This window comes from Vicugna pacos, chromosome 1 (assembly GCF_048564905.1).
Source record: "Vicugna pacos chromosome 1, VicPac4, whole genome shotgun sequence".
In the NCBI taxonomy this organism is placed as follows: Eukaryota; Metazoa; Chordata; class Mammalia; order Artiodactyla; family Camelidae; genus Vicugna; species Vicugna pacos.
Genome location: NC_132987.1, coordinates 37,964,925 through 37,979,545, shown reverse-complemented (window position 1 = coordinate 37,979,545; position 14,621 = coordinate 37,964,925). Strand labels below are relative to the sequence as shown.

Sequence of the window (14,621 nt, the reverse complement as noted above, 5' to 3'; positions counted from 1 at the left end):
CTCTTTTTAGAAAGGGAATAATAGGCAAACATTTTTAATATATTGCTGTGTTTTGAGGAAATAGAATTCAATCCATAACTGAGATGATACTAAAAATATTTTACAATTGATAGATCACGGCAACAACCACCCAGAATGTGGGATAAGGCCTCAGGAAAGTCTCTACAACTGATAAAAACTGATTTTTATTCCAAATAGAATCGGTTTATTGGCTGTTTTGGCCTCATTAAGCCATAGTGTAAATCTCTAGCTTCTTTAAAATTGTACCCACATTAACTCCTCAAGGATCATATTTACTTCCACAAACTTAAAAGTTATCAAGTCAAATGCACAAAAACTTATGACTAGCTCAATAGTAGTAACTGTACCACTTCTCAGCTGGATGCTGCTGTACTCTGCAGGTAGTAGCCAGAGTCATCACAAACTATTATTCTTGGCAAAAATTCAACTGTATCAGTGTGCTTTAAATGAAATGCATACCATAGGAAAGCTCTAATTTCCATTCATTAGTTTAATATCCAACTTTCCAATTAAAAAGTAACCTTTTCTAATGACTGGTACAGCTCAAACCATTACTGTCTCTTAGAGTGGGCTTTATAATTCTCCTTATCTTGAATGTGGTTTCTTCATCACACTTAATGCATTTTCTATTTAAATTTTCAACAGAATTTACTAACATTTATTTGCAAGGTTAAGAAAAGTCTCACACTTAAGAAAATACAAATATATGTATGCAAATATTTAAACATCGTTATACTTTTTTATGCAAAGTGATGTTTCAGCTGAGAATCTAGCATTATGTCTCCACTAAATATATTACATTTCCCATGAATCCTACTTTGTAGTGCTTCTCTACAAGGAGATTTTAATAATAGCACAAAGCCTGTCTTCACAGAATTGATGCTGAACTTCCAAGTACTTCTTTAAAACTTAAGTTGATAAGAATTTCTTTTCCAAAAATAGTTCACCATTGAAATAGCTTTTTAACATCTGTCTAACTCAAATCAGACTGCCAGAGTAGGGAATAAAGCTATGAAATATATCAAAGAAAGTAATCATTTCCTGTTGAACCACTGACATAGGCCACTAAACTTGGGCCATGCTGGTTAAGAGCAATGTCTGTCGAGGAAGAGCATCTGGATTTTAAATACTGCTCTTGCAATTATTAGCTATATATGCTGGGAAGTATTGTCTCCTTCTTCATAAAAGAAACTGGTATATGAAGAGAGGACCTCTCTTTGGGACACTGTTGTGATAGGGTGTGCCACTTTTTGTGTGACAGTGACGAAAGCCTGAAGACAAAAAAACAACTAGCTTAACCAAAATCTCCCCCTCATTCCCCAGTGACCAAAATCAAACCTTATAACCACCCTTAATGGCAAGAGGGGAAAATGAGCATGGTGCATGTTAATCTTTATCTAATCATATATTCAACAGTTGCCATATACCAGACTCTGTGACATGTGGTTGGAAATGTTACTACTATGTGCCAAGCAAAGAAGCAAAGTAGTAGTCAAGCAAAGAAGGCACATTATTCTTGATTCACTTTGTCCCCATGAATCAGTAAATAACATAGACATTTTGTCATTTTGCAATCTGAAACTTAGGCTGCTGTTTCTGCCTATAAATGCTACCCCAAACTCTGCCAAATTATATGTTCTCATTTTCAGTGTAAAACATATGATCACTATTTGTATGTATTGGCTACGTCATCTGCTGCTGGGGGTGATGACTCATTTATGGCCCTTATGAGTGGCATGGGATCTTAGCTCTTTCTAGCTGCCATGTCTCTATTGGAATATGCCTTCCTTGGAGAGAGACAGAGGGAAGGGAAGGAGAGAAGGAGAGAGAGGAAGAAAGAGAAAAAAGGGTTGGGAGACGGATTAGATTGGGAAACATAAAAAGATAATTTACTGATTCAGATAAACTTTTGTCTAAGTTTGCTTGGGGTGAGCCTTAAACAAAGCTATCAGCAATAAAAGCCACTAAAAATAGTCTGGACTCCCCTAATAAATATTTTAAAAGACAAGAAATAGTGGAGATCATATAAAATTGATATAATATTCAGAGTTCAGTAATTACAAGTTGATTTGTCCTTTGAGATTTAAGCTTAGTTTTTATCTTTCAGATCACTGTATCTTTAATAAAAACATCTTATTTTATGACATTTAACAGACAAATTTCAATTCTTATAAATACCTTGAAGAAACAAATTTTAAGGAATTAACCTTAGTTTACAAGTAATAGCTTAGTGTCTTAATGCAAATGTAAGTTTCAATTCCCCAAAAGAGAAAGGAAATTCAAAGCTTAGATTTTTATTGCTAAAGGAAGACTTTTTATTTGCCGTCACCTAGGTATCAGTTAAATGAACAAAATATGTATGGAGCGATTAATATATATATTGTATTATTAACATATACATATGATAAGAGACCCATTGTTTAAAATTTTTCATTATATTGTTGAAAGTAAAATTTTACATCTAAATATTAACAGTAGTGTTTCCAAGGATTTAGAGCATTCCATGAGTCCTGTTCTCTTTTCTCTTTTCTTTCCCAGATTAGGCCTTTTTATTGAATGACTTATCTGTGTAATTGCCAAAGCCACTGTGTGCAGACAGGAGAGTTGGAGCTTTATTACTTGGTCTCTTCTTCCTTGGACTATCTCGATGATTTCCTGCTTCTGGCCTGGAGTGGTTCTTCAGGGCTTTGCTCCTTCTGTTGTTGTGGACCTGTGGGCTTCTGCCTCGTTACCCAAAAGCTGCTTGCAAGTCCTGTCTGCCTTCAGTTTGTGGACATGTTCCATGACAACCCACTAGTTTGTGAACACATTCCTCTTCACTTCCAGGTAGCAGTTGTGATACGTGTGATACATTCGTAGACTCATGGTTTCTGAGCAGCAGGCACAGAATTTTCACCTTCCTTCTCCAGGTTACGTTCCTGGGCATTTCCAACATCAAAATGCTTACCTGTTCCCACGTACCCGCCCTTCACCCGCAAGGTGTTAGGGCATTCACAGGCTTCTGGATGAGCAGCCCATCATAGTCAGCTTGAAGATCTGACCCAACTTGGCTTTGGCGGTCTCACTGGTCTCATTGGGGTCCAATCAGACCTTTTTTTCATAGCAGAGGACACTCAAAGGGAGCCTCTTCTGAAGCCTGAGTAAATTCATGGCTGCAGGCAGCCGCAAAACTAGAGAACTCAGTCCTGTACTTTGTTAGCTGTTGCTCCACATATACTTAAGAACAATCACATGTGCTGGGGAGTTGGAACAATCTATAATCAGATCTGTGTTTTGGTTTCCATTCTTTCATCTGTTAGCTGCAACGGTACCAGTTGGACAAGTTCATTTTATTAGGCACTTTTTCATGTACCTATTGGTCATTTGTATATATGTCTTCTCTGGAAAAATGTCTGTTCAGAGTCTGTCTATTTTAAAAGCAGATTATTTAGGGTTGTTTGTTTGTTTTTGCTGTTGACTTGCATGAGTTTTTTGTATATTTTAGATACCAAACTCTTATCAGATACACAGTTTGCAAGTATTTTCCCCCCATTCTATAGATTGCCTTTTCATTTTGTTGGTAGTTTTCTTTGCTTTAAAGTTTTTTAATTTGACATAGAACCCCCTTTTTTTTTTGCTTTTGTTTCCTAGTTGAAAACCATTAGATTTCTGATACTGAACTAAATATTGATTTTGTTCTTTTTTTCCATCAGTCCATATAATCCCAAGACACTGATATCTCTAAACATCTACAATTCCTTTACCCCTTATTTCCTTATTTATCACTTAAGAAATAGGAAACTAATATTTTCTGTGTACAGATTTTGTGCCTAGCATTATACATGAAGCTTTAAACATATTAACACATTTAAACAGCAAACCTGAGGCTTATTTTTTTATCATATGCTTTAACCGAGTTCTGAAAAGTTTAATGAAATTCCTCAAATTAATTCAGCCCCAAAATGATCAAGGTAGGAATTAATTCAACCATTTGATTTCAGATTTTTATTTTATCTTCCAAGCAGTAGAGCTTGTACTCTAAAGGGTAGAAGAAAATAACCATGTGTAGTCATAACAGAGTGAAGAGGATTGAAATTTGAGAAGGTAGTGCAATTTGAAGAAGAGAGAGGACATCAATGTGCCTAGCTTTCATTTGCTTTTTCTATCCAAATGCTGTATTTTATATATTTGAAATGATCTAGGAGTGTTACAGTTGATGTAGAAATTTTATACCATCGTAACTGTGATAGTTAATTTTATGTGTCAGCTTGACTGGCCTAAGGAATGCACAGATAGCTGGTAAGACATGATTTCTGGACGTGTCTGTGAGGGTGCTTCCAGAACAGATTAGCATTTGAACTGGGAAACTGAGCGAAGCAGATGGCACTCCCCAATGTGGGTGGGCATCACCACATCCACTGAGGGCCAGAATAAAATAGAAAGGCAGAAGAAGGGTGAATTTGCTCTCTCCCTCTGCTTGATACAAGATACCCATCTTCTCCTGCCCTTGGACATCAGTGCTTCTAGTTCTCAGCTTCTCCGCTGGACTCAGATCTGGACTTTACACCATTAACCCTCCAATTCATAGGTCTTTGGGCTCAGACTGGATTATAACCCTGACTTTCCTGGTTGTCAACCTTGCTTGTGGCAGATCATGGGACTTCTTGGCCTCCATACTGTGTGAGCCAATTCCTATAATAATGTGGTCTTATATGTATCTATTTATATATATCCTGTTAGTTTTGTTTTTCTGGAGAACCCTGACTAATACAGTAACCATTCCCTAAAAGGAGATTATGGGACTAGTGGAGCAGGTAGTTCTTGGTATCAAAATAACATGAAAACCCTCACTACCCTGAATGACTTTTAGCAGGAATATAGCTTGGTGTTAATAAAATTCAAGTTATTTCACCTTCAAAATGTTAGTAAGTGGACTGATGATAGTAATAGCCACTAGGCACTTCCCTGATAAGCCTCCTTAATTAGGAGGAAACTGAAACATGCTAATTAGTAGAATACTTCACCATTTCCAATTTCCTCATCTGCAACAAAAGATCTCCCTCTGTTTTTGAAGTAATTCATTATAAAGGAGTATCTACACATTTTGCATTTCTTTTAAATCTGGTGAATTGTGTCCACCAAATAAATTGTATCTATTAGAATTTAAATTTATTGCTGTTCAAAGTATTTGTAAAACCTGGTTCCCTAAATATGTTTAGGGAAGTTTTGTTGTCTTCAACCATTTGGAGAAACTTTTGACCTAGTAACGAAAATGATCAATTACTTATACAGAATTTTTCACTTACATAAAAATTGTTGCTATATTGCTCAAAATTATAAAAAATAGCACACATTTAAGGAAGAAAAGTAGAAATATGGAAATTGCATCATATACAAAAATTAAATTGAAAAGGGATCATTTAACTAAACACAAAAGCTGAAAACCTGTTAAATTCCTGAAATAAGAGATAATAATATTGTGACTCTACATTAGGCAAGAATTTCTTATGGTAAGATACAAAAAGCATAAGCCATTAAAAATATGAATTAGATATCATCAAAATTTAAAACTTCTGTATTTCAAAAGATATTATGAGGAAAATGGAAAAAAATACACTAATAGACTAACAGAAATTCACAGTATACATACCTGAAAAAAGGACTTATTAACATTTTAAAAAATAAAACCTTGGAAAATAAACACAATTTTGTGTGTTATTGCTCTTAGAAACAGTACACTGGTAATGACAGGATGTCATTTTATCCTAGTAGAATATCTTCTAACTTTATATTACACCCACATTTAAACATAACTAAAGTAAATAATGCTGTATATAAATAGTGCAAAATAGCACAAGCTCCACTGGAATTCTATCCTTGGAAAAATTTAAATTATAAAGTAATTATTTCAAAACCCCCAAGTTAATTAGATGTTGACTGATTAGGCACTTGACATAATTTATTCAGATTTTATGAAATAAATCTTACTTTTCATAATTATAGACTTCTTAGGAAGAAGAGAAGAGAGCAAGAGAGGGAAGAGTAGGATAGGGGAAATAGAGACAGGCAGGTAGACAGAGAAAGAGAGGCGGGGTGTCAAGGGTGAGAAGTGGTATAGGGGTCATTAACTTCCCAGTGAGCTCTCAGAGTTTGCAGGTGGTAATTTGAAAGGTTTCCAGTGGCATCAAAGGAAATGACATAAGTTGCTTTGACAAAAGATGGTAAACGAAGCCCACCTTTTTAATTAGCCTCCTTGAATGTTGATCATTCTAAACACAAGTTTATTCCTGGGCTTTTAAATCTTACCTAGAATAATGCACTCTAGTGCAATTTAACTTCAACACCAAGTAAGAATGCAAAGGATCTTTTTAATACCAAACATTTAAAATTATTATTTTCTTTAAATGTGTACAAGTTCAATTAAGGACACCCCCCAGCACACACAGACCCACACAAAGTATCATCTAGAGAACACCCACTGTCCACACATACTTGTGCCTTAATGAAATAATCATTGTCCAGGTTAACGGTCACCTTGCAGGACAAGAAATGCAGTCTCATCACCATCCCAGAGTTGCTTCTGCTGGATGTTGTTAGTTTCTGTTGGTGAAGCTACGAAAGACTTAGAAGTAGATATGAAAGACAGTTAAATTACAATGTGAGGTATATAACTCCCAGGGATATTAGACAGATGAGGCATTTTGACTAACCCATACTTAATTTCTAGATAAACTACACTGGAAAACAAATGATCAGGTGTTTGGTTTTAGTGCCTAGTATTAGGAAAAGGAGAGATGGTTTAAGAAATCAAATGTAAAAACCTACAAGGCTCCACCTGTTGGGAACAAAGTTTGCCAGATATTTATGTTGGCCCACAGGGAAACCTGGTCTGAGACAATGACGGGGTAGGCACTGCCCTGTTTGCTTCTGTGACCCCTTAAAATGTGTGTGGACTTTATTTACCTTTTATTCTAAATGCTTTAATTTTTCTGATTAGGTTGATACATGAAACTACTTTGCAATCATGCTCTACAGGTCCTGGAGTTGTCATTTTAGAGAGAGGATCTTAATATCAATTTTAATATTCCACACAAACTTTTGTGCCTACATATGCAAATTTATTAACTTTCCTCTGAGAAAAGGACTTTATCATTTTTTAAATTCACAGTATACCCAAAAGTTTCTAATACACTTTTTCAAAACTTGGGCATATCCCTCTTGGTTTTACAATTTTGATTTCAGAGGGCAATCCTTTTTACTTTATTTCCTAGACCTAATGGGGCATATCTCTTTTGCCCCTTGGATGACCTAAAATTTTAATAACTGCAAAAGCAAAATCATGTGCTGATTTGAGAACTACGTGTATTAATTTTCTGTTGCTACATGATCAATTTCCACAAATTTATAGCTTAAGAAAACACCCATTTATTATCTTACAGTTCTGTAGGTCAGATGTTCAATTTGGCTTGAACCAATCTGGTTTCTTTGCTAGAGTCTCACATGGCCTAAACCAAGGATAGGCTCTTATCTGGAAGCTGAAGGCAAGAATCCACTTTAAACTCATTCATGTAGTCAACAGAATCCAATTTTAGCAGCAGGAAGTTTAAAGTCTGCTTCCTTGCTGGCTCTCAGCCAGCGGCCACTAACCTCTTTCCTTCTTATGTGGCCTCCTCCATCTTCAAACCAGGAAGGGCACATCGAATCCTCACTCTTGGAATCCCTCTGCCTTCTCCTTTTACCATTAATTAGAGAAAACTCTCTGGTTTTTAAAGGACTTGTGATTAATTCAGATCTGCCTGGACAGTTCCCATTTTAACGTCAGTTTGCCAGTCAACAGCACACAGTCTTATTCACAGGTTCTGAGAACTAGGGCAGGACATTTTTGGAGTGTCATCCACAAATGTTGCCTACCACAATAGAAAAGCAAATCATTTGCTAACTCTAAAACAAATCTAAGATTCTGTAACAAAATTTAACTGTAGTATCATAAACTTTATAAAGTCTCATTTCTTTAAAGAAACTTAAAGAGCCAAGAAACTGTAAATGACTTCAGGAAATTAAAATCAAGAATATTCATTTGATTTGTTAAAATTAAAGTCTATACTATTTCTTCTACTTTTCTGAAGATTAGGATGACATACCATAAAGGAAAAGAAATAAAACTGCCCTGCTACAAGTAAATTCAATAGAAATTATGATTTCTAGATCTATATTGTTATTGAGCAGTATTTGCTGCTTGGTAGGTAATATTCATCTCTCAAATATATTTTAAAAAATTAAATTTAGAATAATGCATTTTAATGACAATAGAGTGATGGTGAAGAATTGAAGTGGTAAAAAGCATTATTAGGAAGACATTTCTTTATACAAACTGATTATCTTGTGAATATACTGGATTGAAAAAATATAATGAGAAAAATCAAGTCACTCATGCTTAAAGCTGAAACTTTCTATGGATATTTTTATATTATGAGCTCAGCTCTAAGATGGGAAATGACTGCTTTTTAAATAACATTCTTTCTAAAGATTTATTTTTACATGTATATGAAGATTACACTACTAATATCCTTAGGTCGTTTGAGAAATCGCTGCTGGATATACTTATTTTGCTTTTCTTAGCACTACTTGTAAGACAAATATATAGATTCCAGGTTTATGTTCCCAAAGTACTTTTATGAAATGGCTCAAAAGTAATATTTTATGTGGATTTTTCACTATTTTAAGGTACAAGATATCAGCAGTTTTTTTTTTTATTATTAAATACACTTACATTATTAAAATTCCTTGGGTAAAATCTTCATTGTAGCATGGAACTCTGAGCCTCTATCATGTTGCTAAATACTGTGTTAAAGAAGTAATAATTTTCCTTATAAAACCTGTACAACATAATCACATGCTAAATAAAAACGTTATCAGTTAGTTTTTACTGTGTTAAAATAAATATGACATGAAGATTTTCATTTTATCCATTTTTAAATGTACAATTCAGTGGCATTAAGTACAGTCACAGTGTGATGTGACCATCCACCATGATCTATTTTCAAAACTTACTCATCAACAGAAACAGAAACTCTGTAACCATTAAGCAGTATAATTCCAAATTCCTCCTTCCAGCCCCTTGTAACCTCTATTCTACTTTCTGTTTCTATGAATTTGCCCATTCTGGATACATATTATAAGTGGAATCATACAATATTTGTCCTTTTGTGTCTGGCTGACTTCACTTAGCATAATGTTTTCAAAGTTTATCCATCTTGTAGCATGAATCAGAACATTGTTACTTGCTATGGCTGATTAATATTCCATTGTATATATATTCCATTATATGTGTTATACATCTATCTGTTGATGGACACTTGGACTGTTTCCACTTTTTGGCTATTGTGAATAACGTTGCTATGAACATTGATACATAAGTATCAGTTTGAATCCCTGTTTTCAAGTCCTTTGAGTAGTCACCTAGGAATAGAATTGATAGATCATGTAATAATTCCACATTTAACTTTTTTGAGGACCTGCCAAACTGTTTTCCATAGCAGCTGCATCATTTTACATTTCCAATTGCAGTGCCCAAAGGTTCCAATTTCTCCACATCTTTTTCAACATCTGTTATTTTCCATTTTCCTTTTTTTTTTAATGGTAGTCATTGCAATGCGGGTTAGGTGTTATCTCATTGTGATTTTAATTTGTATTTTCCTAGTGTAATGACTAATTATGTTGACCATCTTTTCATGTGCTCATTGGCAATTTTTTATTTCTTCTTTGGAGAAATATTTTTTCGAATTTATTGTCCATTTTCCAGTTTGACTGTTTTGTTGTTATTGTTGTTGTTTAGTTTTAGGAGCTCTTTATATATTCTAGTAATTAATCCTTGATCAGATATATGATTTGCGAATATTTTCTCCCATTTTGTAAGTTGTCTTTTCAGTTTATTGATAAATGTCCTCTGATGCACAGAAGTTTACAATTTTGATAAAGTCAAATTTTCTATATTCACTTTTTTTATATGCTTTCAGTGTCACATCCCAAAGGTCATCACTTAATCCAGTGTCCTTGAGATTCTTCCCTATATTTTCACCTATGACTTCTTTACTTTAGTTCTTTGATCCATTTGAGTTAATTTTTTATATGATGTAAGGTCAAACTCCATTAATTTGCACGTGAATATCTAGTTTACCCAGAACCATTTGTTGAAGAGATTTTCAGGAAGTAACTCTGGAAATCTGATTCTCCCACTCCTCAGGTATTGCTGATTTCTACTTGTTATGGGTTGGTACTGTCCACCTGTGACTTCTCCAAATTATTTTTGTGAACTGTGTATTGTTTTTTGTTTGAGGTACCAGAATTTTGGTTTTATTATGTCTGTGGTCAGCTAGTAGCCAGACAAGTATTTTCTTAAATGTCTGGCTCCAGAAAGGGGAACAAAAAAGCGTACTGGCCCTTTAAATTTCCCCTCGCTACCAATGGAGGAAACAGCTGTTTCCTAGAGGACACCAGACAGCTGCTCCAATGACTTGAACCATTCACCCTACAGAATAGGTAGGACTGAGAAGTGGGGTTGGTGACATGTTTACACATGCCAATCTCATGCCTAAGAACAACTGTCTTTCCCTTCATCCAGTATACCACAACTGTAAGTGTCAAATCAGGCTTCAGAGTTTCAGAATAGCTCTCTTCAATCTCTCTTGAATGATTGCTTTGTTGAAGACACTTCTCAAATCTTCCTACTCCGTTATTTTGCATGATACCACTTCTTTCTTATCAGTGATTTTATAGCATAGTTTCTATAATTTTCAAAGTTAATAGTAGGCAGAGGCTTAACTCATATAGCTTTCATTTAAATACAAAATCCTAATTTTTAAAATTGTGAACAAGGCAAAGATTTCCACATGACGTGTTTCCACCTAGACACTAATAAAAGCATTATTGGAATCTTGTGTTTTCTTCTTTTTGGCTTTTTAAATCTGTAAGATGGATTTTATTGTGAAAAAAATGTCATGTGGTTGTTACAATAACAAAAGAGTTCATTGATATGGTTATTATAACTGGAATGGAAACACGCTCCCTACTCCTGACGTGGCTTCTAATTAGGCATGTTAAACTGGGAGCTTCTGGATTTACGAAAACCAAGAATTGAGTATTGTAATTCAAAAGAATATCCTTGGGAACAATATGAAATGTTCTGACCTGATCACTGAAACCTGGTAACTGAAATAGGTCGATGGGAACCAGAGATGGTCATTGTATTCTCTATTGCTTTTGTTGAGCCTGATTTGGTTACAATGAGAAAGGATGTTCATCAGGATAGAAGAGAAATACATGCAGTGATTCACCATACTACCACAAGCTTTTCATCTTTCTTGTTTTTGTTGAGCAGTCAGAGGAAGTTTGCATTTACCTGGGAAATAGAATGCAATTCTCTTCAACCATGTTGTTGATCCTCCTGCTTAGTGCTTATAACTTTTAAGGAGAGGACTGGCTCTAATTTGTAGTACCTGTATTTTGATTAAGTATAGTGATGCTAAAATGTTATTTAAAGTAACTGAACTGAATTTTATTTGCCTAAACAAACTAAATTCTTTAAGGTCTGTGTGTTTGGTAGATATTTCTTTGTATATAATTCAATGAATAATCCAATGTGTTCATACATGCATTGTCTGATTCATTTTTATAATGTAAATTTAAAGAATATTCAATTTTGAACAACTTCCACTACATTTACTTCTATTCTTGCTTTTTTAAAAAAAATTCTAAAATTTCAAAATGCTGAAATAACAAATTAAAACTACACTCATGGAATATTTGTGGATAAAATAAAATGATATGTGGGATTTGTTATAAAACAAATTAGGAAGGAGGTAAGTAGATGTGCAGGTAAAACAATATTGTCATTGATGGGTAAAAGAAGACTCAAATTTTGTATGTATTTGATAATTTCCAAAATTAAGAGTAAAAAGAAATTATAATCATACTATATGAAAACTACTTATTTAGAAGTATTTCTGAATTTTTCCAAAGTAACATATTTTTATCTTTTATTATATTACACAGGAAGGAAGAATTTTAAAATGTATACTTAATGAAGATTAGAGTCACTTTTTGGCTTCCTGGAATCGTTTTTATTTTTTAATGCATATTGATTTGCATCAATGTTCTTTATGAATGTACTTCTCTTATTCTTCAGAGAAGTTCAACTTACAGCATAAGGATGTGGCATTAGATACTAAGAAAAATAACATGTCTGTCTGGGACTAAATAAGACTATTATTTGTTTTTAGGGACACCAGATTAAAGACATTAGCCAAATAGTTTTACTGAAGTAGACATTAAAATAATAAAAACAGGCAAAACTGAATCATTCTTCTATTTTTGCAGTATTTTATTTATCCCTCCATTAAATTAAAAGCTTAAAGAATGCATACCTTTACAGGGTTTTGGAAGCTACATATATCAGTAGTTTCCCTTTGCTTTGACTAAATGTTTAATTATATATAGTTTAGTGTTTAATTATGATATGATAATTATATAGTTCTTTTCCCATTCAATAAACTTTACAAACATCCCATAGTTTATTTGATACAGGTTCTTATAAGTTTTTATGTTATCTTTTCCAGAATTTGTTACGATCAATGTATGACTCATTGTTACTGTATTTTTGAAAGTACAATTTACCCACATGTTGACATTCATTTTTAATTACAATTACAAATCTTTACAAATGAAGCAGATGTTTCATCCAGCTTTTGTTTCTGTTCCCTGAATCAATTTATCTTCCCACTGAATTTCACAAATTATATAGGTATTTTTATGGCTATTCTATAGTCTAAACCAAATTGTAGAACCAAAATAATGTTTCTGAATTTTTTCTATAATATAGAGAAAAGCCTTCTAAGAACACAATCATAGGAAGAAATCATAAAGGAAGAGATGGCTTTGAGTACATAAATATTAAGTGTCTTAGTTTTCTGAAAGCACAATTTGAAGTTACACAAAACTTGGGAATATAAGTGGTTATTAGCTTACATTCACTTTTACAAGTCCTTTACATCTACTATACTTGAACTCCTTGGTGTCAGGAAACATAGCTTTATAATACTCTATTAGTAAATAATTCTTTTTGGTTTTTCTGCAGGTATTGAATCAGTTTATAGTCTGAACTATTTTTACAAGTACATTTGTACAGCACATGCCTTGGAGAACAGTGATAATGTCACTCTCTAGGGCAGAGGGTAAATTTATTTGCAGGCCAGGATGATAAAGATAATGTCTTCCCCTAGGCAAGACTGCCCAGGTTTGCTAGCACACTGTTTAAAAGACGGGGAATTTCCTAATCTTGGGTGTCACACAAAGCTAAGGAGGGTGCGGTATCCATCTGGGCCAAGCCCCTGTTGGACCTGTGGGTCAAGGGGAACCAGGGCAGCCAACTGAGGATCATGTAGTTGTGTAGTATTTACTCCTTTTGAAAAAAACCCACATATAAAGAGACCTGCGCAGTTCAAACCTGTGTTGTTCAAGGGTCAACTGTAAAATGTTTGTGTCAAAGGATAACAACTAATGCCTAAGAATGTTGTATCTTACTCAGTTTAAATCGTTGTTAACTAACATTGTGCCTGAACACACTAGGAATTAAAATAAACAAAGCAAATCAACCACAACAACAAAATGCTTTGAATGAGCAAATGAACTAGAATCCAGGTATTTTGTATCTATTTCAATTGCTTTCCTACTGTTCAATTAATGCTAGTTAGATTTAATAGAATAGAATTCAATTATTTTAGTAACTTCAATACTCAGGAAATATCTATCATTATTTCTCTGAACGCATTCATTCAAATTGCATGTTGATGGTGGATTCTTAGTTCACTTTGTATGCAAAGAACTGCGTAACTGGAACATTTTCTATTTTGAAAAGCAACACAAAAATAGTTGTCTGAAATTTTTCTTTGCATATAAAATGAACAAAATATGAATTCTCTTATGTCTTAAATATAATCATATCAAAAATTAAATGAATCATTTTTTATTTTTAACATATGTACCCAGAAGTGTGTGTCTTTTCACACAGTATCAAAATAAGTAAAACCTCTCAAGACCTTCCTTTTACCACTTTGTCTTTTTGCACTTTTGCAGTGAAATGAAATTGAATGGGAATTATGTTCCTGTCATATGTGATTCAAAGTGAAAGTAAACTCTCCAAATGAATATGTCTGAGAAATAAGTAGGCACATCAGACTAGACACATGAAGAAAACACAGCGTGGAAGGGAAACTAGATATAATACTTAAACAATGTGATTTCATAAAAACCAGTGAAAGAGTGAGACAGTAAGAATCTATATTGAATCATAAACACTTGGAAGGAACAGTGAAAATACTGATGAGAATTACAAAGGAGGTTAGTGAAGAGAGAAATGAGGCCTGTTCAGAAAAATGAGTTTTTTCCTTGCAAACGAATTGGGTTATGCAAGGAGGTTGTCACTTCATATATTAGAACACTGGTGAATGAGTCATCTGTTTGCTAACTCCGAAGGGCCACACATAGCAAACCTTATGAAAAGGAGTAAAGATAAAGACCAGGAGAAAAAGGAGGAAGGAGAGGAAGTTGAGCAGGGGCCTTCCTCT

The 14,621-nt window shown here is 34.0% G+C and overlaps 1 long non-coding RNA gene across 1 annotated transcript in view; it reads left to right on the top strand.

The window, feature by feature from the left end:
• Positions 1-14,621, top strand: part of LOC140696292 (uncharacterized) — a 31,995-nt gene that overhangs the window by 17,019 nt on the left and 355 nt on the right. The gene's annotated exons all lie outside the window — the stretch shown is intronic.